Source organism: Leucopleurus acutus (assembly GCF_964270905.1).
Source record: "Leucopleurus acutus genome assembly, chromosome: 3".
NCBI lineage: Eukaryota > Metazoa > Chordata > Mammalia > Artiodactyla > Delphinidae > Leucopleurus > Leucopleurus acutus.
In genome coordinates, this window is record NC_139145.1 from 95217295 (window position 1) to 95243953 (window position 26659).

The 26659-nt window shown below is 34.3% G+C and overlaps 1 pseudogene across 1 annotated transcript; it reads right to left on the reverse strand.

Annotated features, from left to right (window-relative positions):
* Nucleotides 1-987: 987 nt before the first annotated feature.
* Nucleotides 988-2665, reverse strand: LOC309959507 (phosphatidylinositol-glycan biosynthesis class W protein-like; annotated as a pseudogene). Its single transcript has one exon. The product of its transcript is annotated as a phosphatidylinositol-glycan biosynthesis class W protein-like (transcript).
* Nucleotides 2666-26659: the final 23994 nt, after the last annotated feature.

Consider the following 26659-nt stretch of genomic DNA (forward strand, 5'->3'; position numbering starts at 1 on the left):
ATTTTCAGAATGGTAAATGAGCACTGGCTTCGATTTTAAGTCTTGGACTGCACTAGCTTCTAACAAGAAAATCAGACTGTCCTTTGAAGCTTTGAAGCCAGGCATTGACTCCTCTCTAGCAATGAAAGTCCCAGATGTCATCTTCCAATATAAACCTGTTTCATTAACATTGAAAGTCTGTTTGTTTAGCGTAGCCACTTTCATTCATTATCTTAGATCTTCTAGATAACCCACTGCAGCTTCTACATCAGCACTTGCTGCTTCACCTTGTACTTTTATGTTATGGAGGCGGCTTCTTTCCTTCAACCTTATGAAGCAAAATGAGCTTCAAACTACTTCTGCAGCTTCCTCACCTCTCCCAGCCTTCATAGAATTGAAGAGAGTTAGGACCTTGCTCTGGACTAGGTTTTGGCTTAAGGGAATGTTGTGGCTGGTTTGATCTTCTATCCAGAACACTAAAACTTTCTACATATCAGCAATAAGGCTGTTTCACTTTCTTCTCATTTGTATTTTCACTGGAGTAGCAGTTTTAATTTCCTTCAAGAACTTTTCCTTTGCATCAACAACTTGGCTGACTGGTACAAGTGTCCTAACTTTCAGCCTATCTCGGCTTTTTTTTGTGTGTGTGACAATTCCACAACTGAGATATTTTAATGTAAATATTATAAAATACATACAATAAAAAATACAGAATGATAATACATGATATAAGATGGAAAGTAAAAATCCTCCTCCCCACCCTCCAGTCTTCCAGTGGTGCAACTGTAAACACAACAGTTTCTTTAAAATACTGAAATTTAAAGAGTGGATATATGTATATGTATAACTGATTCTTTGCTGCACACCTGAAACCAACACAACATTGTAAATCAACTAGAGTTCCACAAAAATTTTTTTAAAAAAGAAAAATATACTGGAATTTATAAATATTCTAACAAGTCACAAGGCTATGTTTCTTTGGTATTGGTTTGGTTTACATAGTGTTGAGATACATTTAAAATATTAAGCATCACTACTGTTAGAGTAGGAGTGAAACTTAATTTTATAATGAAATACAGTTAACCCTGGGTTGCCGAAAACCCATTTTCTTCATATTTTATATTTATTCTTCCTCATTAAAATAATATTTCTCAGTTAGGTTTTTATTAGTAAGAACCTGCTGTATAAAAAAATAAAATAAAATTCAAAAATTCAAAAAAATAATAAAAGTATACGTTTAGACAGAAAAAAATATAATATTGCTCAAAGCATATACTACCCGTATTGATCACCAAAATTTTATTGTCTTATCTTACAAGTGTAGCACATATATAATTAAGCAGTTGGTAAACCTGTAGAGATTGAGCACAAATAAGGCCCACAAGGTACTGCTGTGTAATGTATCTACCAACAGGTTGACTAGGGCAGTTGTTACATTTGACTGCAAGAAGAAAATTAACTGGTTTCTGTTCATTGCTGTGATTTAACAAAGAATGGGTTCCTTTCTTTCAGCTTCAGAGACTAGAGATTCTGAATGCTTTTTATTTGCAGTAGGTGACTGGATAAGTTTCTAAGAACATGGTACTGCTGCCCCTTAAATTAGAAATTTGGCAAAACTCAAAATTATATCACCCAGTAATAAACTACTAAGAAGGATCAGGCAAGAAGCAACTATCCGAATACAAAAGGCTAAATAGGCCTTTCTTCCAGATGCTACTTCTACATTTACCTAAACTATGTAAAGAGATATGAAGAGGCCAGTGGCTGTCAGTAGAATCCAATATGCTACTTTTATCCAGTCTTTGATGTGTGATCTTTTTCTAAGCAGGTATGACTCTGTTTGAACACCAGCCATGTGTATTGCCATGTACCCCAAGGTAGAAATTATTCCTTCTCGGTTGGCATTTAATAAACCAACCCTTGTGCCACGGCCATCAGTGCTATATAAAATTAACTGTTTCAGTGGGGTAAAGTCAAAGGCTAGCTGGTATAATACAGTAATGCTGATGGCCACAATCCAGGATTTATTTAGGGAAAAAATAATCAATAGCATTAACATTATCAATTTCACAACTATTAAGGTAAAGAAAAAGTTCCAGTAAACTCCATACTCAGTTAAATGTTCCTGATAGCCTATGGATTTTATAATGACTAATCGTCCCATTCCTAGGAAAAGTAATGGCCAAACAGAGTACAATGACTTTGTAAGATAACAAAGTCTGGACCCTTTTGTATATTTTCTCCTAACCTTGGGACAAACCATTGCAGTCCCTAAAATAAAGCCTCCTATTCCAAAATCCATTGCTCCTATCCCATAGAGCTCAGTTTTGGCAAATCTTCTGGAAAAAAGTGGGAAGTCCACAGCCAAAATGGCAACAGCAATAAATGCACTGTTAATTACACGGAAACAGAGATGGCTGGGACTGACTTCCAAGAATTTTTCAAGGATTTTCTGAACAGGCATTCTGGCATAGAAAGTTCTCCCACAGTATATTTCATAGAGCAGCCCTGCCCCCAAGATAATTACAACGAGGTCCTCGAGGAGGACAAATGAAGAGAAAATGGTCAAAGTGATCACTAGAGGAACTATTAGGAAAGCAAAGTGAACGAAGAATAGAGTTCTCCAGGTATGTGAAGAAGAACATAAATGCTGTGAGAGAATGATCAGGAGCCTTCTACACAGGATACAGAGTAGAGGACAGAAGACATTTTTTCTTCTTCCTCACGTGCTCCTGGTGGTCTCGGTGCCCTGCTGTAGAGAGCCATGTAAGCTTCTGCCTTCCAAGCAGTGCTTCCAGCTGATGCAGCTATCTCAGCTTTTGACATGCCTTCCTCACCAAGCTTAATCAGTACTAGCTTTGGATTTAAAGTGAGAGATGTGTGACTCTTGCTTTCACTTGAATATTTGGAAACATTTGTAGGGTTATTAATTGGCCTAATTTCAATATTGTGTCCCAGGGAATAGGGAGGCCTGAGGAGAGGGAGAGGGATGGGGGAACTGCCTGTTGGTGGAGCAATCAGAACACACACAACATTTGTTGATTGTTTGCCATTTTATATAGGTGTGATTGGTGGTGCCCCAAAACAATTGTAATAGTATCATCAAAGCTCACTGATCACTGCTCACCATAACAAAAGTAATAATAACGAAAATGTTTGAAATATTATGATAATTACCAAAATGTAAGAGACTTGCAGTCAGCACATGCTGTTGGAGAAATGGTGCCAATTGACCTGCTCGACACAGGGTTGCCACAAAGCTTCAATTTGTAAAAAAAGCAATATCTGCAAAACACAATGAAGCAAAGCACAAGAAAATGATGTATGCCTGTGTCTACATTTATTTATCTCTCTATTGTTTTTTCATCCCAATTTTTTTCAGCTAAATTCTTAAAGATGAGTAGGATGTGTAAGTAATCACAGGCTCAAAGTCCTTTGCTTCACATATTTATTTAAATTAAAAATACTATTAGGAATCATTAATTTGAAGACATAATTGACATATTTTGTAACTGAGTACTAATTCATTCTGTCAGTGGTTTGACAAATTTTTGGTCTTACTCCATATTAATCTTCTTTTCAAAAATTTTTTGTTGAAATATAGTTGATTATTATTATTATTTTGTGGTATGTGGGCCTCTCACTGATGTGGCCTCTCCCGTTGCAGAGCACAGGCTCTGGACGCACAGGCTCAATGGCCATGGCTCACAGGCCCAGCCGCTCCACGGCGGCATGTGGGATCTTCCCAGACCGGGGCACGAACCCGTGTCCCCTGCATCGGCAGGCGGACTCTCAACCACTGCGCCATCAGGGAAGCCCTATAGTTGATTATTAACTCTAGTTAATAAATTTGTTTCTTACAGGAGAATTTGTGATTCTGAATCATCTTCATTTTTACTTACGTGTGTCACTACAGTAAGTAAAAATATTGTGGATAACAGTCAGGTTTCACACTATTAGAGAAAACAATTACAAATAAGGAAAGGAGGAAGCCTAGAGTGATCCCTGTAGTGATAGATTGGAACGAGAGTTATCAATGTGATTACACACACACACACACACACACACACTCACACAAATGGGTAGACATAGAAATATATAGATATCCATGTTCGTATGTAGGAACAGTATCTAGTGGCAGTGAGCACAACTACCATCCAAACCTTGCTTTCTAAATACTATTTTCCAATTAAAAAAATCAGGGCTCCTTGGAAAAATCTTGTGAGGTTAGGTGAATTACAGGGTAAGCCTAGAACATCAGGATGCTAATTAATGAAGTGCTCAAAAATATGGTAAAGTCATAAAAAAAGACACTAGCACCAACATGAAGATCTCAAAGGCCAAATCTGGGACAATTTGAACAACAAAATAAATAACGATATTCATTTTTGAACAGTTTATGATAAATTATGGATATACAAATTATGGATAAACTGTGGACTAATATAAATATTCATGATCCTCCTTATAAAAATGAATAATTGAAAAAAATAATGGAGAAGAGCAGGTCTTTCTTAAAGTAGAATGTAGAAGGAACAATGGAAATAGGAAATTTCCATTAGGCAAATACCAGAGAAAGAAATATTGTATACAAGATCCATTGATGATGCTAAAGTTAGTGGGTGAAAGTGTCATAAGAAACAGACTATTTGCGTCTTATTGTATTCAAGGACACTGAAAAATTTGTTGAGGAAAGAATGAATAAGGCTTAAATTGAAGTATTTAGATGTTATTATTAAAATGATTATGGGAAAAAAAATTTGATCAATGATATGGTACTGTACTAGTATAATTAGGCATGAATATTTGGAAATCTTTAAGTAGAAAAATGAAAACTCACTGCTATGGAAATACTGTGAACAAAACTGCAATCTGTTAGATGCCTGATCCTAGGTTGTTTTAGATCAACAACTTCGTGATGGATTGTGAAGTGGTAAATATTAGAAAATTGTGAAATCAAACTTTCAACCTCTGATTTACAGCTTTTGTTTGACAGTCTTTGGGCATTTGGTTCTAGTTTTCTGTGCGATATATTTTTGTAAGACAATATCTTTCTATCACCTCCATTTTTTAAACATTGCAAATGAAAAAAATAATGTATGCAGGCAGTTGCTCTCCCTTTCATCAAAACTATCTGAAAGAAAAATGCATTGGAATAAAATTAATTAATTATATCTGAGAGTTAAAACACATAGTAAACCTTTCTTTAGAATATATGCAGATTTATATTTAATAAAGAAAAATAATTAAAAATGAAGGTAATATTAATAAACATATTTCATTCTCTCCAGACAAGTAAAATGAAAATTATCATAGGGAATTTGTTTAAAAGGATGTATTTTATTTGTTTCCATAAGAAAATACTAATCAATGAGTTATACCCAAAGTCAGCTCTGTTTTAATCTAGGGCAGCTCATGTAGTATGAGAATGTTCTATCAGAAGACTTAAAGAAATAAGCCATATATAAAAGACTGTAGATATTAAAATATTTAACCCAATTTCCAGAGGGGAAGTCCAGTACCTTGAAATCTTACTGAGTATATAAACAGTAAAAACAATTTCTTATGGAATTAAAATAAACTATAAGTTCTACTACAAAGGAGTAAAAAGGAGAAGGAAGAAATAATAAAAACTGAACAAATAAATATGTTAGGAAATTGACAAAATGGCAATGGATAAATTAACAGTTACAAAACAAGGCTCCACATGGCATTTTTCCTTAATATAGAATATTTTATTTATATTTCATATAAATTATTAGATTTACTTCATAAATTATCTCACTGCATGTAGTATCTCTTGTCAACCTTACACAAAATGTAAGCTAAACCACACATTTGATGCTGTTACTCCCTCGTGAAAAACTTGTACAGCCTCTCTTTGTCCTGAACAGGGTCAGCAAAAAAGGTTTCTATTTTTGGCTTAAATCCATTGTTCAGAGACCATATTGGCTCAGCATGAAAGTGTGCTTTGATCAGTGACAAAATAATTAAGCCTGTTTGGTTTATTTGAGAAGGTAGTGATAGTACTAGTGCAAGTTTATGCCGTCTTTGTCCTTCAGGCATGGATTTTGGCTCCTTACCAAGGGAAACATAGCCTATCATGTTTTGGATAAACCCTAGTTAACTTTCAGGCTTCCATCTCCAGGAATGCCCTGTTTGGAACTATATCACTTGTGGCACCCCACACCTATCAGGCTTCATACCTTGGCTTGTGATCTCCACTCAGTGTAACATAGCCTTATCACAAATATCCTACCCCATCTTTCTTTCACTTCAACTTCGCCCTTCCCAGCAAACATTTTTGCCCAGCTAATTCAACTTATCTTTTTTTTTTTAACTTTTTATTTTGTATTGGAGTAGAGTTGATTAACAATGTTGTCCTAGTTTCAGGTGTACAGCAGAGTGATTCAGTTATACATATACATGTATCTATTCTTTTTCAAATTCTTTTCCCATTTAGGTTGTTACATAATATTGAGCAGAGTTCCCTGTGCTATACAGTAGGTGCTTGTTGGTTATCCGTTTTAAATAATATTGTATGATATCGCTTATATGCAGAATCTAAAAAAAATGGACACAAATGAACTTATTTACAAAACAGAAACAGACTCACTGACTTAGAGAAAGAACTTATGGTTATCTGGGGGAAATGGTGGCGGGGAGGGATAGTTAGGGAGTTTTAGATTGACATGTTAACTTATCTTTTGATCACAACTTACACAGAACTCATATTACTTGCTATTTTAGTTAACAAACAGAGTACCTACTGTGTGCTAAATACTATGCTGGACTCTGGAGGTAAAGCTGTCAAAAATAGACTTTTTCACCATCCTCATGGACCTTGCAGTCTAGAAATAATGAACTTATACAAGTAATTATACGTTTATACTTGAGATAGGTTTTATTAATGGCAAAGGTCATATAAAAAACATCCTAAAACCTTCCAGGATATGCTAAGAGTCCCTCCTCTATGCTTACATATTTTTTCTGTTTTCTCACTGTAATAATAGTCTTTCCTGGGGCAGGTCTAAAGTACTGAATATAGTGCTTCAGCCCTAGCAGGTGTTTAATAAATGTCTCTTTAACTTAAATATGTGAAATGATCATCCATAAATCATCAGTAAATTGACTTCCTTGATGCCTTGTTAATAAAAATATTTATGAGGGCTTCCCTGGTAGCGCAGTGGTTGAGAGTCCGCCTGCCGATGCCGGGGACACGGGTTTGTGCCCCGGTCCGGGAAGGATCCCACATGCCTCCGAGCGGCTGGTCCCGTGAGCCATGGCCGCTGAGCCTGTGCGTCCGGAGGCTGTGCTCCGCAACGGGAGAGGCCACAACAGTGAGAAGCCTGCGTACCGCAAAAAAAAAATAAAAATAAAAATATTTATGTCTCAAAAAAGTCTTTGCAGATGATACATTCATTTTCACTTAAGTGAGTTTTCACTCTTCACTGAGACCTGGGTGGAGAAAAAAAATTGCCACTTCTACCCTATGCTGTTTTCCCCCTAAATGAAACTTTCTATTAAAGACTGGCTTATATACAGTTCTCAAGATATGGACACCTGGAGCATTTTAGGTAAAAAAAAAAAAAAGCATGTCAGGACATAGCAATATCTGGAATGGCTTTTTAAAAAATTATTTAAATTTGATTGGTTTATTGCCTGAGGCTTTAGAGACAAATATCTGAAAGAATATGGATGAACTCTGAACATTTATTGAGGTTTCTTCACTAATTTATTAGACGATATCAGAAAATGGGCTCCACTGTAATTACAAAGTCTGTTTAGGGTTGCCATTGGCTATCATTGGTTTATTAACACAGAAAGTAAAGAACATTATATACATTTCTCTAAAAAATGAACCCTAACCTCCACCATGCCCAAGTGGACTAAGGCATGCAGGCAACTCAAGAGAGTGGAATGAAATCAGTTCAGCTTATTAATAACATGGTTCAGAATATGATCAAATATTTGCCTCATATTTAATTGGTTCTTGCTTCTATCTCCATATTTGGAAGAGGTCTCAGACCAGGAGATAAATCTTGTCCCTTAGAGTATTAGGCAGAAACTACACATACAGTAGTTGGCACATTTCCCACAGTAATAGGACTGTTTTTCTATGGCGTTTTCATTTCGTTGTAAGATTGAGCACTTAGGGCACACCAAAATTTAGTACTGAAGCAATACAGAACCTAACGTGCTGCAAGATGTAAGCTATTCAAGTTAGCTATAATTAAAAAAAAATTTTTTTAAGTGTATTGAATATTAGGTGAAAATGTTATATGATAAAGTTTAGCATATTCTGATTAACATGGCAGGTAATATATTTAGGTACTATATTGACAGTTATTGCAGTCATTTGATTAAAAAGGACACACAAACCAAGCATATAATGAACAAATATACTAAGAGAAAATCTCTGACATATATGTTGGCCTTCTAAAATAATTAATACAACTTTCATAATAGTTTGAGAGAAATGTTGAGTTTCTAATATACAATGAAGATTTTATTCCGATCTGAATAGCAGAAGTCACTTTTTAGATTAATTTTTAACAATGTTTCCAGAAAGACCTCTTAAAATAATATATATATACATCCATGGAAAACATTTATGTATCTTTTCTGGCCGTACCTTGAGTCTCCATGCTCTAGATTTCACCTACACTCAGTACATCTCATGCAATAAACCTGAGCCTTAGATTTTTGCTCTCTCATTTGCTTAATGAATTTTTTTTCTTTAATTCACTGTGAATTATGATATTTGGTCAGTTTTCTCTGATATTCTATTTGACAGACTCAATAAAATCTAACTTCTCTTTCATTGCTTCATAAATAAAAAGTTAATCAAAATAAATAAATAAAAAGTTAATCAAATATTAATTCAGTGCTTGTTATGTGCTAGTCACATACATAGTTTTGACAGGCCAGTCAGGGAAGCCATGGAGGCATACAGTGACATGCTACCTCTTCTGGAGATGATTTTTGCAGATATACTGTGTTGTACATTGTAAACATGTACAGCTCACATCATAGTCTTCATACCAGTGTCATTCAATAAGGAGTCTTTATCAAAATTTCCTCTAGACATTTTTTAACGTACGAATTCTTGAGGATCTAGGTCAGAGTTACATAATCACAATTTCTGGGGATGATTTCTGACCATACTTCAGTTAAGGACCACTAATTTTTATTGTGGCCCCATTTATAATCACATATATTCTTATATAATTCTTGTGTGTATTATATATTTTTTATAGATAAAGTTTTAAAAAAATGTATTAGAGTATAGTTGATTTACAATGTTGTGTTAGGTTCAGGTGTACAACAAAGTGATTCCGGTATTCATATACATATAGTCATTCTTTTTTAGATTCTTTTCTCATATAGGTTATCACAGAATATTGGTAGAGTTCCCTGTGCTATACAGTAGGTCCCTGTTGGTCATCTATCCTATATGCAATAGTGTGTGTGTGTTCATCCCAAGCTCCTGATTTATCTCTCCCCACAGTGTTTCCCCTTTGGTAACCATAAGTTTGTTTTTGATATCTGTAAGTCTGCTTCTGTTTTGTAAATAAGTTCATTTGTATTGTTTTTTTTTAAATTAGATTCCACATATGAGTGATATCATATGATATTTGTCTTTGTCTGACTTACTTCACTTAGTATGATAATCTCTAGGTCTGTCCATGTTGCTGCAGATGGCATTATTTCATTCTTTTTATGGCTGAGTAGTATTCCATTGTATATATGTAACACATGTTCTTTATCCATTCATCCATCGATGGACATTTAGGTTGCTTCCATGTCTTAGCTATTGTAAATAGTGCTGCAGTGAACATTGGGGTGTATGTATCCTTTTGGATTATGGTTTTCTCAAGATATATGCCCTGGAGTGGGATTGCTGGATCATATGGTAGTTCTATTTTAGTTTTTTAAGGAACTTCCATACTGTTCTCCATAGTGTTTGTACCAATTTACATTCCCACCAACAGTGTAGGAGGGTTCCCTTTTCTCCACACCCTCTCCAGCATTTATTGTTTGTAGACTTTTTAATGATGGCCATTTTGACCAGTGTGAGGTGGCACCTCATTGTAGTTATGATTTGCATTTCTCTGATAATTAGTGATGTTGAGCATCTTTTCATGTGCTTTTAGGTCATCTGTATGTCTTCTTTGGAGAACTCTCCATAAGTTAAGTTTTAATTATGTACTTTAATACCACATTTATATTTTGGAACTAAAGTAGTTAGTGTAACATAGTTGTCAAATTATTTCATGTGTGTTAGAGTCCATTACACAACTAGACTGCTAGTATCTTGCAGGGGAGAGCATAGTTTATGCTACTGAAATATCTAACCAAAATTTCAATTCTGTTTTCTCTTAATAATTTTTCTAGATCGATTGACATACTTTTCATAGTAATGAACTATATTCACCCTCCCGCTTCTCTGTCCAATTTCTCTCCCAAGGTGACACTCTTATATGTAGAGATTAGAGCTCTAGAGCAAGAGCATACTGCCTCACTAATTAGTGGGATTCTAGGCAAATTTTCAAGGGGAAGAGAGCAATAGCTATTGATCATCACTCTTAGAATATTTACATAGTTGATATCCAGAGTATTTGAAAGTCCTGCACTGAGAAAAAAAACTAATGTTCTACCACTGTGGTTGAAGTATCAATATAGTGGGTAATAGGCTATTTTTGGTACCATTGGCACAGAAGAAATAAATCTAAGCTCTAAAGTGTTTTTAAGGTTTTGAAGAGTTCTTTTTCCATGAATGATGAGGTGGGCAAGTCTGCCCCAGAAAAGTTTGCAGATCCTCATTCCTTTGTGCTTACTATTACAAAATCACTTTTAATAACAAACAACAACATGATTATTAAGGTCAAATATTTAATAGTACATCACGGGTCAGGACTTGTTAAGTGCTGTATAGGCACTGTCAAATTTAATTCTGACAATATGTGGTAGACACTGTTATAGCTTTTATATTATGAGTGTTTTTTCTTATGTAATACTGACATGAATTTCATGAGAGTAATTGGTCATAAATTATAGATTCTCTGAACTCATTCTACAAGCATTCATTGAGCCCCTTTATAAGTAATATACAGAAATAATGATGACAGTCACTTGAGGCAGCCTGAAATATGTTCAATACCTTTATCTCATGAATCAACCACAACAGTGTGTTCATAAAAGAAAAGCTGTGTGGTGATATATGTTGTTAAATGTGGCTCACTTCCTTTGCTTCAGTCATTTGGGAAAAAAATGAGAACTCAGAATTGGTATCAAAACTGAACATAAGGATAAATCAATATAAAAATTTACAGAGTAAATGATTGGATGTATAAATCTTAATCAGAATAATCTGAGTGGGGTAATTAGAGAAATTGGGTGGGGATTTAGGTGAAACAGTATTTGCTGTGACTTATTAATTGTTGAATCTGGATGCTTGGTGTATTTATATAATTTTACATAATAAAATGTTAAAAACTAGAAAAAAGATAGATTGATGTGTAATTTAAAACTCTGATGAGTTCACAAGCAACCAAATAGTTGTTTTGTCTTAATATGGTAGTTCAATTCAGCAAATGCATGAATTTCTCTTCCTCAACCAAGATGCAATTAGCAACCATGAAAATATACAATTTTCCATTTGCCTTTGCCCACCTATAATAATTGTGCCTAATGGCCATCTAAATTATTCATTTTATATGGTGAACAAGTGATTATTCTTAAAACAGATCCTGTGCTCTTTTAAATTGCTTTTCTTCATTCTCCAGTTGGCCCAGACCATTACTGAGTTAACTGTTTCTTAATGAAAATACTGCCTCACTGAACTTTGCTTTGTCTGCGAATCAGAGGAATAATTTGAAATTCCTAAAGTCCAGAACTGCATCTCAAAATGAGATGGCAAAATGCTAAAGTTTTGTATCTTTTCACTAATGGCCTTTTTCTGAAATGCATTTTCCTTTTGTTTAGAAACAGAACACTTTCAGAGGATATACTTAATATCTATAAACCTGGATACAAATAGTCTGTGTGCTGATGATTCTAGGAAGTTAATTTTAATCTATTAAGACATAAACAGAACTTATAAAATGAATAGAAACAGGCAGTATGAGGGTAGAGGGGCAAAAAGAAGGCTTAGAATAATGCTTTTACTTCCTTCTTTCTGCCCCCGCCCCCCAGCACTTCCTGTAGAGGAGAAGCTACAGATCAAATTGCTTGAGCCCAAGGCATTGATAGGGTGATACATTTTAGAAGGTGAGATCATTGTGCTAAAGCTGTGGTGCTTCCTCCATTCTTTCATATTTTCCATTTCCTTTGTGTACCATCCACTTTGGTATGGTTAAGGTTTGCCTAAGTGGGCTGTTGGCTGTACATATCTGATGATCTCACTTGCCCTGCTACTTTGATTCCTGTTAGGGAGGTAGATGAAGCAAATAAAGCTCAAGTTTAAGAAACAAGGAAAGTAAGGGCTTCCATTAAACTATGTTCTGCATCACAGCCTTTACCAGACCTGTTTCATGGTGTGACTTTAGCTTATATGCTAATACCCTGGAATTTTAATTTGTATATTGTTTCTTTTGTATATCCATCTCTTCGTGTGTGTGTGTGTTCAAGTGAGGACCATCAGAGGTGATTGGTGAGATGTTCCTGGTATCCTGGGTCAAAATAACAAAACTACCAGCAGAAAGCCTTAATTCTACAGACTGTACATGAACACTTAGCAATGGCATAATTTTAACACTATATTATTTTTTGATTTAAAGGCTGAAGACTTGGTTTATTTTATGAAATTATTTTGGAGAGCAAATAATTATTTTTAAGCTTGTGGGCCTGACTCAATGGCTATGTAAACAGTTGGTGCAAACCTACCAAATTAGAACTTGAAAGTTACAAAATCCAGAAAGATTTACTTTTATACCACCTGTGTTTTCTTGAGCTTCTGGTTGACACAGCATGTCTCTAAGATATGGAAATCCCTTCTCCTCCTTTGTTCCCTTCAAGTGCCAGGAATTGATTTTCCAGCCAGCAGGAGCATCATGCCCATCTGTGTCCTTTTTCATTTTTGCCTTTCCCTTGACTTTACCTTATAGTTAGTCAGAAATCAATCACATAACCCCAACAGTGTCAAAACTGTAGTATTCTAAATGTCTCAGCTATGCACCTCCAAACTTCCAAAAACCCCCTATTTTTAAGATCAAGGACACATATATGCCTAATCAAGTGCATTCATACAGACACTCATTTAGCTAAATTATTATGTATTATAATCAAAAAGTAATTATTTTAATGCAAAATTTTTTACTATAGTGATAAAATAAATATTCATATAATATTTAAATATGAAGTGAAATTAAATAAACATGTAGACAATTTATTATAACTCATCAATGTAATAAATTAGCATTCTTTGAGTATACAACTTTTAAATGAGAGTCTTTCCCTCTCCTTTGATAATACAAGAAATGAATTTAAACTTTCTTTAAAATAATAAATATGAAGGCATAATCAAATATAAAGTTTGACTTCTAAACTTAAATTTTTTAATCCATAAACATTCTCGCTTATTGTTAACCAGAACAATTGCCTGAGAAAATAGACTTGAAATAAACATTTTATCAACTTATGTGGATAATAGAACAGGCATACCTCAGATGTATTGCAGGTTTCATTCCAGACCATCACAATAAAGCAAACATCGAGTTAAAGAAAGTCACACAAATGTTTTGGTTTCCCAGTGCATATGAAAGTTAGGTTTACACTGTACCATAGTCTATTAAGTGTGCAAGAACATTAAGTCTAAAAAAAAAACAATGTACACACCTTAATTAAAAAATACTTTATTGGGCTTCCCTGGTGGCGCAGTGGTTGAGAGTCCGCCTGCCAATGCAGGGGACATGGGTTTGTGCCCCGGTCCGGGAAGATCCCACATGCCATGGAGCGGCTAGGCCCGTAAGCCATGGCCGCTGAGCCTGCACGTCCGGAGCCTGTGCTCTGCAACGGGAGAGGCCACAACAGTGAGAAGCCCACGTACCGCCAAAAAAAAAAAAACTTTATTGCTGAAAAATGCTAACCGTCATCTAGCCTTCAATGAGTCGAAGTGTAGTAAAACAAAGTATGCCTGTACTGAAAATCCTGTGATGGACAAATGTATTGGACTGTTGAAGGTACTTTGTGGACTTATATGGGGTAGGATATATTCTAGGAATGGGGATACAGCTATTAGATTTCAGCTGTCTCAGATATACCAAAGCCATGGATAAATGAAATGTACTGGTGGAAGGCATAAATGCAGAGCAGAGGGAGCCACAGCTGCTAATTCTAGTGTCTCAAAATATGATACTAAGTCTTTATCTGTAAACCTACTACAATTGCTGAGTAGGAATTTATGCTTTCTGTTTATGTATCTTCTGATTTCAAATAAACCCTAAAAAAGTCATAAGTCTGCACTTTGTAATTGTGATATGTCCAATTTTGTAAATGTTGGCAAAAAATTTTTTTGGAAAACCTTTGTATAGACTAACTCTATGGAGGCAAAGTTAGACATATCTTTCAGAGGAATTCCATCAGTAAATGTGTTGATACCAACATTTTATTATAAATTATTGATTTGATCAATTCTCCACTTAAAATCTTTTAAAGTTTTTCTGTAGTCCACCAATTAAATACTGATTTCTCAGCAAGCCATTTTCTCTCCTCCACAATATAGGTACAACCTCCATTAAATCCTTATATCCTTCTTTTCCCATGTTTGCAAGTACCTTTCATCATACCATTTTCATCTACTCTACCAGTGCTGGGCCGAAAATGGTCTCTGCTGTATTTCTGGCTTTCAGTCATGCTTTTCATCATCACTTTGGGGAACACCAGTTTCTCCTTTGGGGAGGGAACACAAAGTCTCTGGGAGACAGTGGTTGTCCTTCAGAAAGTTTCTTTTTCTGATGTATCAGCATTTGATTGAGGTCCTCAAATGTTTATCATATAATTTTATTTAGAAGCAGAGAAAATGTCCTTTGGTAAAGAATTTAAAAGACAGATAAAGATAATTTGAGATTGAGAGTTTAGATATCTGAAAATCTAAATTTATCTCAATGGATTTAATTTCTGTTCCTAATAACAGAGCAATTTGGGAAAGATCATTTGTGATTTGGCCACTTTATACATGTTATCTTATAATCTTTACAAGCACTTTCCATCTACTACCCTTGTAGGTATTCGTATTTCAACTTAATAATCTCTGAAAAGTAAAAAGATTTTCTCAAGTTTAAAGAGAAAAGGGTAGCATTCAAAGTTAATTATGACTGCTATCAATGCTCTTTCTTCTATAAAATAACACTCATTTTTTATGTTTAAATTTATGCCAGTAGAAAACGTTAAAAACTTATTGTGATTTTTGCATTGTTTAAAACTGTGGAAGGAAGGTAAATGGAAATAAACATGTTCCAGTTAAACTCTATAAAAAGGTAATTCTAAGTATATATTATTGTGAAAGAACAATTTACATTATTTAAATGGTGGAGAGAGGATTATTTGGCAAGTATTCAAGTTACTCATAGGGGAAAAGCAATAGTATTTCACATTGCGGACAATTATTGTTACAATGTGTACTTTTTTTCCCCTTAATTATTGTATGTTCCCTCATGTCACATCTGCACAAGACAGAATAATTAATGTACATTAGCTGCATTGTGGAAGGGATGTTTGGTTTTAATTAACATTGGACCATAAGAAAGGCAATTTACTGTATATTACCATTCGTTATTTGATGCACACATACACATACATACATACAGAGTCTGCAAAGAAAGGCAACTATGTGAAATGTTAGAAAGCTTCTCAATCTGGAGTTACACTAAGCCTAACTAAAAATATACAAAATGTTTTTGCAGAATAATTCCTTTCTTCTCTTTGATGTTTTAGACAGTTGTGTGGCATTCTAATGTGAAATGATTTAAAGCCAGAAGTTGGTTGTATAGTGACTATTCCAGAAGTGAACTGGACAATCAACAAAGCTCCTGGTGTTCATATGGCAAGAGCAGTAATGCAGAACTCACCAGAGACTAAAATCACAATGCAGGGACTTCCTGGTGGCGCAATGGCAGGCAATAAGAATCTGCCTGCTAATGCAGGGGACGCTGGTTCGATCTGTGGTCTGGGAAGATCCCACTTTCCACGGAGCAACTGAGTCCGTGCGCCACAACTACTGAGCCTGCTCTCTAGAGCCCACGCGCCACGACTACTGAAGCCCGCATGCCTAGAGCCCGTGCTCTGCAACAAAAGAAGCCACCACAATGAGAAGCCCGTGCACCTCAAGGAAGAGTAACCCCTGCTTGCCGCAAGTAGAGAAAGTCCGCGCGCAGCAACGAAGACCCAACGCAGCCAAAAATAAATAAAATTTAAAAAAAATCACAATACATATTCATTTCAAATTATAACTTAAAGAAGCAGGACTGATACCTCTGACTTGTCTAATACTTTTTTTTTTTTTTGCGGTGCACGGGCCTCTCACTGTTGTGGCCTCTCCCGTTGCGGAGCACAGGCTCCGGACGCGCGGGCTCAGCGGCCATGTCTCACGGGCCCAGCCGCTCTGCGGCATGTGGGATCTTCCCGGACCGGGGCACGAACCCGTGTCCCCTGCATCGGCAGGCAGACTCTCAACCACTGCGCCACCAGGGAAGCCCTGTCTAATACATTTTGATGAAAAAGAAGTTTATCTTATAATTGAGTGAAGTGTCAATTAAACTTTTTAATATACATAAGAATGGGCTGACAGTTGGGCTGGCCTTATCTGGTCAGTTGTTCTTGTCTTGGCGTGGCTCACACATGTGTCTGAGCTCAACAGGATGGTCAACTGGGAAGTGGTTAAGTAGCCAGGACGTTGTCTCTGTTCCTTGTTCTTTCTCATTCTTCAGCAGGCAAGCTGGAACTTATTTACATGATAACTGAGAGGATTTCAAGGAAAAGAGGGGAAGTGACTCTGGACTTGATCCCTACACTCAGAATTGGCATGCTGTCACTTATACTACATTCTAATGGCCAACCATGTCACACAGACAGCCCATATTCAAGAGATGGAAAAAGAAACTTCACTCCTTGATAGAAATAAATGTAAAGCAACATTTAAAAGGTGTGAACATAAGGAAGACTGAGGGATTGTGGCCAGTTTTTCAATCTACTATTCCACATTGGGAAACAAATTTTGTTGGTGAGGTTGTTCCTTGATAATGAATTGTCCTACGAACAAAAGTAGGCTTCAGGGGATGTATGTATGTATAGTGCTTTTCCAGTCTTCCCAAAACTTCTTCATTGTCACCTCTAGCTCAACGTAAGTATCTCTTGTGTCTCCTTAGCGAGATTCATTCTGAGCACCATAAACTGATGTTCAGCAGTTCTACTTCTATCAGTTTAAGTTATTTTAACATCCAAGTCTTCTACATAAATATTTCTAAGTATGGCCTTTCTGCTTTCCAAAAGTAGATTCCCTGAGAATCTCTTATAAAACCCAGGTTTTTCTGTGTTTTTCATATAGTGTTTTCATGTAGTACAGTCGTTCCTTGGTACCCACAGGGGATTGGTTCAAGGACCCCCCTCATCCCTTGGATACCAAAATCTGCGGATGTGCCATCCCTTACAGAACATGGCATAGTATTTGTGTATAACCTACACAAATCCTCCCATATACTTAAAATCATCTCTGGATTACTTATAATATCTAAAACAATGTAAGTGCTGTGTAAAGAGTGGTAAATACAACATAAATGCTACATAAGTAGTTGCTGTTGTGTGGTAAATTCAAATTTTGCTTTTTGGAAGTTTATGGATTTTTTTTTTTTGGTCATTGGTAACTGTCATTTTTTGAATCCCAACTCTATATATATTTTTAATTTTTTTAATTAAAAAATATTTTTGGAGTATAGTTGCTTTACTGAAGTTTATGGATTTTTTTAAAAATATATATATATTTTTTTGCGATACACGGGCCTCTCACTGTTGTGGCCTCTCTCATTGCAGAGCACAGGCTCCAGATGCGCAGGCCCAGCGGCCATGGCTCACGGGCCTAGCCGCTCCGCGGCATGTGGAATCTTCCCGGGCCAGGGCACGAACCTGTGCCCCCTGCATCGGCAGGTGGACTCTCAACCACTGCGCCACCAGGGAAGCCCTAAAAAAATATTTGTAATCCATGGTTGCTTGAAACCATGTATGCAGTACCTGCAGATATTGAGGGCCAACTGTGTTCTGTGCTTATCACTCTGTAGTATTATTCTCAAATTTACTTCATGTTTTTAGATATATTCTCTACATCTGAGGTCTTCCATGCATAAGACTCATTGCCTTGAAAATGTATTCTCTAATTAACTACACTTAATCTTTACATTCATTTGAATTTAGAAATTGCCTATATCACATGTGTTTTATGTGTTGATAGTAAGGATTTTGTTATCTTCCTAATCTTCCTATTGCCATTATAATACTCTGTAGGGTAAGGATAGGATAACATTGTTTCCTTCACAGCATTTATACAGTTTACTACTCTAGGTATCTAATTATTATTGGGGCTAAATTAATGTATGTCATCTCTCTTCCTCTGTCTATATGTATGTGTGTGCGTGTGTGTGTGCATGCATGCACCTATGTAAATACACATAAACAATATGCATACACATATATATGTGTGCTTATGTGTATAAATGTGTTTATAGACAGATGGTAATATAGATTAGATCAATAGGAAAAGATAGATATTGACACTTAAATTACTCATTTGTATGTTAGATATAATAATCAACATATTCTTAAAATTTCAATATATTCATTGATCAAGGCATTCTGTTTTCCTCTTTTCATACCATGATATATTCCTGATGAACAATAATCAGTTATATGTGTGTGCATAATTGTTTCCATGGTAAAATTTTAAAAATTATTTTTGACAAGAGTGACAATAAAATTTACGCTCTGAAATAAGGAGTCAATAAAGGGCAATGAAATGTGGAATGAAAGTAGTAAGACTCTTGAACAAAAATGTACTAATTTAAGTTTTTAAAAATTTAATATTCAGTACCTAAAATAAATGAGAATTAGAATTATATTCCTCTAGATTATGCCAGGAAAAAATATCTTTGGCTAATTTTGAATCTATGTAAATAACAGAATATAGTTATTGTAATAGTCATGACTTTATTATACTTCAATGCAATAGGAGTCAAAATCCCGAATTCCTTTGAATATCAGGGAGATTAATTCATTTGTTTTAAGATTAGAAAGGAGTCCTTTGTTTATCCTGATGATTTGTAGTTACATATTTCTGATCACACTTAATCTGTGAACCTTGCCACCTTGAGCTATACTAATAAGAGTAGTTGTTAGGAGTGGAAGCTCTTGTGTCACATGATCTTGGGGATAAATCCTTATTTTATCAATTAAATATTGTTTTTGATAATAAGATACTTAAGCTCTTTAGTGCCCTGTTTTCTCATCTGTGAAATATGAGTAAGAAACACACCTATTTTTCTGGTATGGTTATATTAAAAAAAATGCATGCATTATAAAAATGATGAAGAGTCAGTATTCAACTCAAGATGATGATACAAAGATCAGATGAACTCCCCTAACTTTCCTATATACCAATGTGCATTTGCTGTAAGAAAAGTAAATTTTTCTTAGTTTTCTTTTATTTGTGAAAATGGGAATTAAAAATAACTGCTTCATGGTATTATACATATTCATTAATAAGATAATATGTATGCATGCACCTAGAATTGTTTCTACTAAATCAACATTCAGGAAAGGTAGCTCCTTGCAAAAGAACATAGAAGAACACTGATATTTATCTACAAACCACAGAGCAAAGAAGTTTCTGAGGGAGACTCAGTGAAGCTAGAATGCCGGATCTCACCTGTGCTTCCACTAAAGGTGCTCTGGAAAAGAAATCATGAAATGGTTCAGTTCAGCACTGACTGAATAGGCTGATAGCATGATAACTAGATTAGTTACTTTACTGATAAAAGATATAAATAAGGAAGATTCAGGGTGACATAGTGTCTACAGTTGCTGAAGCTAAGTTAATGAATGACTGCATATAATACCTAAAACTCTTCCAACTCCTAAGCAGTTATAGATTCAACCAATTTTCAGCAAATACTTAGCACTTGAAAGGTTTGGATGTGAAACAAGCTTTTAACTTAGAAGGAGTTTCAGCATCTGGCAGCTCAATTTGGACTTTATGAAAGTGGAAAATTTGAATAACTTTACCAACATTGAAAACACAATGACTACACTGTTAGTAATATATTTGATTAAGTAACTATTTATAGGTTATAGTTTTAATTAGGTAATATAACTGATATACACATATATACACATGCACATATTACATTATGCCTATAATTACGTGTATAATATTTACACATAAATATAATGCATATATATGTATAGTTACATATATTTATAATATTATTTATCCCTTGGCTCTTGCACATTTGAGCTACTTCTCTGGTTTATGAAGCCTACAGAAAATCTGGGTTTATAATTGTAGATTATAAAGGTGCGATTTTAACATTAAGTTATACACATTTAACAATTGCAGATTATGAATTAATATCAACTTGAATAACACATCTAATGCTTCTAATAAAGTTTACTTGTACTGCTTTCTAAATACTGTTTAATACATTTTCTCTTGTACTTACTAACAAGGTATAGATGATCCATAGTTTTAGACAAAAACTATGATTGTTCCATAGTTTTATATCAATAGAGAATAAAATTTGAAATATTTAAAACAAGCAACAACAAAAAAATACATTTCCTCTTACACCAAAACAAATAGCTATTTATCTAAGTGAGTTTTATCTTCTTTCAGCTCTATTCATAATTCTCCTACTATTTTATTTTCCATCAGATTCATGTTTTTGAAGAAAATATTTTTTAGAAAACTATATAAATTGTGCTAACTTTTAGAGTTAAGAAAGCTAACAGTGAACCCCGGAAGGTGACTAAGTATAATCACACAGTCAATAAGGCATCATCTGATTCTTAGATTTGCTTACTTATTAGAGTTATAACATCAAGATGCTACCTTTAACTTTCTGCAAAAAATGATATATATAGTTGATTTCTTGAAATCACTAAAATATACTTTTGTTAATTTCTGATTCAAAATGATGCCTAAAAAATAGAACAACTTACATATTAGCTGCCAGGAGAGAAAGTGAATAACGTTTTAATATTTAGTGGGTCAGTCATTATGATGCTTTACATTTATTATCTTATTTGGCTCTTTAAAAAATCTTGCGAAATAAATGTCATCCCCACTTTACAGATAACAAATGAAGACTTAGAAAACTTAAGTCACTTGTTCAAAATGATGTATCTATAACTGGGAGTGATAGGATTGTTTCTTGAACAATGGGTTACTTGAAGCCATACTTTCCAAATACGGTTATGATAGTTAACAACTAAAATTCAAAGGGCATTAAAACAACAAATAGATTTATACAAACTCAGTTTAAAAAATCATATTTGTAGGTAACTTATGAAGCTACCCAAAGCTTTATGAAAGGCAAGATAATCTGTTCCATTTCTTTTGAGTACAGTGGAAAAATAATAAAAGAAAAGGTGCTTTTTAAAGTGTCTCACCCTTATTGTCTCTTGTATATGAAATAGAATATCCTGTTTCTTAAACTGAAGAAGATGGAGTTGAGGTTAGGAGCACAAGGCCAGCAGCAGAGACCAGGAGGTCTATTCAGTTTTCCAGAGCCTTTGTAAGAATGGTTAAATACACGAAGTTTTCAAATAAAGATAAAATGGATGAAGGTTAGTATTAAAAGAAACCTTCACAAAGATAAATGTTAGTTGCTCATTTTCAACTAAAACTTCAAGCTAAACATGAATAGACATTCTCCAAAGAAGACATACAGATGGCCAAGAGGCACATGAAAAGCTGCCCAACATCACTAATTATCAGAGAAATGCAAATCAAAACTACAATCAGGTGCTACCTCACACTGGTCAAAATGGCCATCATTAAAAAGTCTACAGATAACAAATGCTGGAGAGGGTGTGGAGAAAAGGGAACCCTCTTACACTGTTGGTGGGAATGTAAATTGGTACAACCACCATGGAACACAGTATGAAGGTTCCTCAAAAAACTAAAAATAGAGTTGCCATCTGATCCAGCTGTCCCACTCCTGGACATACCCCAGACAAAAGTATAATTCGAAAGGATACATGCATCCATATGTTCACTGCAGCACTATTCACAATAGCCAAGACATGAAAACAACCTAAATGTCCACCAACAGAGGAATGGATAAAGAAGATGTGGTACATATATACACTGGAATATTACTCAGCCATAAAAAGAATGAAATAATGTGATTTGCAGCAACATGGTTGAACCCAGAAATCATCATACTAAGTGAAGTAAGTCAGAAAGAGAAAGACAAATATCATATGATATCACTTATATGTGGAATCTAAAATATGACACAAATGAACTTATCTACAAAACAGAAACAGGCTCACAGACATAGAGAACAGACTTGTGGTTGCCAAGAGGGAGTAGGGGAGGGGGAGGGATGGATTGGGAGTTTGGGATTAGCAGATGCAAACTATTATATATAGAATGAATAAACAACAGGGTCCTATTATATAGCACAGGGAACTATATTCAATATCCTATGACAAACCATAATGGAAAAGAATATGAAAAAATTATGTATATATGTATAACTGAGTCACTTTGCTGTATAGCAGAAATTAACACATTGTAAATCAACTATACTTAAATATAAATTAAAAAAAAGTTCAAGCTAATTCAAAACTGAATTTCAAAATTAGCTTAATAGTTGAGCTGTTATATAATAGATAATATATATTATTTATTATAAATAAATAAAACTTGGAAAACATTTTTTGATGAGATTCTTCTTCATTTCATGACAAATGGCTTAAAAACAAATAGCTCTTATTAAATCTTGTACTACTCTCATAACTATCTAAGAAAATGAGAGTGTGTAATACAGATAGCAATAGATTTCTTTTCTTCAGTGGAAAACATTTGCATCATTTTTATTTTCACATGCATTGTAATTATAAACATTGACACATTAAAGCTCTAAGTAAATCAATAACTTATTAACAAGTTATTATTAATGTGAAAACACATTTACTTTTCTCAGAGATTTTAGTTCCTGATTTTCATTGAATGTTTTATTTAGACACAGTTTGTTCTTGTCTGGTTAACTTCATTTTTCTCAAGTCTTTGAAGGGATGTAGGCAAAGAAATGTTAACCAATGTAACCTCATGTTTTGTTCACTGTAACTCTTACTTCCTTATGTTGTTGGCCTCCAGGAATATTATTTGAAAAACAAATCCATTATATTTGATTAAAAATCATGTCATATCTGGACATATTTGACTTTTATGTCACCTAGTTTGTACATTGAGCAAAATATTCTTTCCTTCTTTTCTTTTTGAAATGGATATTCAACTCTAAGGATATTTTTAGAATGGTAATTGTAGTTCACTAATTTCTTTTTTAACTTACTATGCAGATAGCAATACCTGAAAAAACCTTTTTAATAAAAATGACAGTCTCTTCTTTAATCACTGAGGTTGAATCCAGTCACAAGGTGCTGTGAAGAATTTTGTTCTGATGCTTCCTATGTGTTAATAGGTAAATGAATTAATAATGGGATTTGATTTCAGGGATGTCAGTTTGGGATGTAGGGTGTATAATGGTAAAATATTACAGGGTGGAAAATTAGCTAAAGAGTTCATATGTCCCTTTGATAGCACTTAGTGTTTTATGTCTTTCGATGTGAAAGTTGACTTACTCTATTAGCAAAGTTCACAACCCCTGAATCATCTGCCAGCCTTCTGCTATAATCTTCTACTTGAGGGTTATCATTTCCAGGACTATAATATTATTCTATGGGTTTTAAGAAATTTTTCAAATTATGACAAACTAAGTCATGGGACATGGAAGACTAAGCAATTTTTTGGGTCAGTGAACACTGATCCATAAAATCTATTTTTTTAAATTACCCTCTTGAAGCTTCTTTTAAAGAGTTTATAAAACCACGTCTAAATACATCTGTTAGAAAAATGAATGGTTTCTGCCAACCATATTCTGTAAAACCTTGACCCATTTGAAAAATTCTTATACTCTTTGTTCCTGCATTACCTTCAATTTGTTTGATCTTTCCCCATGCCAGTGAGAATAAATTATTTTTTATGCCAATGGAATGTTATTGATACTTCTATTTGTGTTTATATCACTTTGCTATAGTCATTTGTGTGTCTTCTTTTGTCACTTGTTTCAGGGTGAACTTGTTGAGGGCAAGGGCATTATGTTATCATTCTTTTCTCATGTATTCATTTCATTTACAAGGTGAACTGTACCTGAAACAATAACATTTTTCAAGGAATTTTCCTGAAGTATTGTTGACCCATAATAGCGAGCTTAATTAATATTTGTTGAATGGACTGAATGCCTTTGTTTCTTTATTATTTTTAAAATTTTTATCTTATATTGGAATATAGTTGATTAACAATGTTTTGTTAGTTTCAGGTGTAAGCAAAGTGATTCAGGTATACATATACATGTATCTACTCTTTTTCAAATTCTTTTCCCATTTAGGTTATTACAGAATATTGAGCAATGTTCCCTATGCTAAACAGTAGGTCCTTGTTGGTTATCTATTTTAAATATAACAGTGTGTACATGTCAATCCCAAACTCCCAATCTATCCCTTCCCTCCACCCTTCCCCCCTGGTAACCATAAGTTCGTTCTCTGTGAATGCCTTTGTTTCTTATTGAACAAAATATTGTGAATTAGAGAGCAGTGGACTACAGTGGCTATATGTATATAAGAGACAGTTTTCCTATAAGGGAACACTCTTCTAGCCTATTTTGCAAGATACTATCTTCACATACTCTTTGTTTCCTTGAAATTTGTGTCCTTTCAGTCCTGTGGCAGAAATTATTTGCATAAATGATGTTCATTTTCTTCTTTCTTAATAATACGGACCCATTCAGAGGGGGGCAGCTGTGTGTCTGGATAAGTTTCCTGATCTCCCAACTTTTCATGCAACACGGGTGGCCTGTGTTACATTTTTGACATTGGCATGTAAGCAGGAATTTTTAGTTAGAGCTCAAGAAATCACTTTAAAGGAAGATAAAATCAGCTGGTTTGGGTTTTTCCTTCTTGTAGTTAAAGATATTTGAGTAGGAAGATGAAAGCCTGCATTGTAAAGCTGCCATATCATCCCTGAACTGTTTTATACACTTATTTGGTAAGCCAAATAAATCCAGTTGGATTAAACATGTTTCTATTTCATGAAAATAAACCAGGAAAAATGTTTTAGTAAATAGTGCATTTAATAGAATTAGAAATTGCAAAATTTATTTTACAATTTTCAAAAGAAAATCATATGTCTAAATGATTTCAGCTTGATTCAGTAGAGTGTTAAAAAGAGAGAGAAATGTTTTCAGTTGTGTTTTTAATGATACTTGATAATAAGGAAAGACCTCATATTTTTGAGAACATTGTTCATAAAAGCATAGGATGTGTATTACTTAAAATGAATATATAGATATCTAATTTATTGAAATAATCCAGCATAACTAATATAAAAAGGATAAAAGTTAGTGACTTTAACAGAGAAGAACTGATAGGACACTAATTACCATCATAAAATTAAATTGTGCAAAATATTACTTACCAATGGAGAAGCTATTCCAAAAGCAGTAGGAGACAGAAACTATTAGAACACACGAGGAAATTTTCAGACCATAGGACTGGAAGAGGAACCCATGGAGATACCATATTAGATACTGTCTGAGACATGTATGGCAAGATGAATCTCTAAAACATCCAAAGGAGATGCTATACTATCATAAAAGATTCCCTGTTATGAAAGTTTCACAACCTCTCTCCTTAGCCTGTCCAGCACTTAAAAATTAATAGAAGTCTATTAGTCTGTCCTAGCAGAATACACTTTATATTGTTTGAACCCATTGTCATATAGGAAATATCAATGACCAGTCTTTGTTCTCAGAAGAAACCATTTTGAAAATCATAGACAATTATTGATCTCTTGATTATGTTTTTTCAAGATTATATAAATCTGAATTATTTTCTATAAAGAACTTTGTTATTCTACTAATTGTCAGTGTTCTCTCCAAAAAACCCTTTAAACACAAGATTAATAAGGGACTATAAAACTTTAACAGAATATTATAATTCTAGGTTTAAGAATAACATTCTGTCACCAACCAATCAATAAGTAATCTCTAGCTTCTGCATGGATTGTTTAATGAAGGATTATGTATTTTCCTCAATTCTAAATGAATGAAATAAACTTTTTGCCTGTTAGTTCCTAGATTCTGCTTTTACTCTCTTTTTTACTTGATAACCGTCTACCTATTTGAAGAGTTGTTATGTTCCCTCTGAAGACTTCTTTCTATTCTTTAGGCTACATCTCCAGCAACCACTTCAAGTATCTTTAATATAAAGAGTCTTTTTCAGTGTAACAGCATGTATCAGTGGCCTTTTGGTACAATATACATTGTCTAAATTTTTTTTTCCACTTCCACTAGTAAAAAACTGCATGCTTATAGTTGATTGCTTAAACCCAAATATGGTACTTCACATG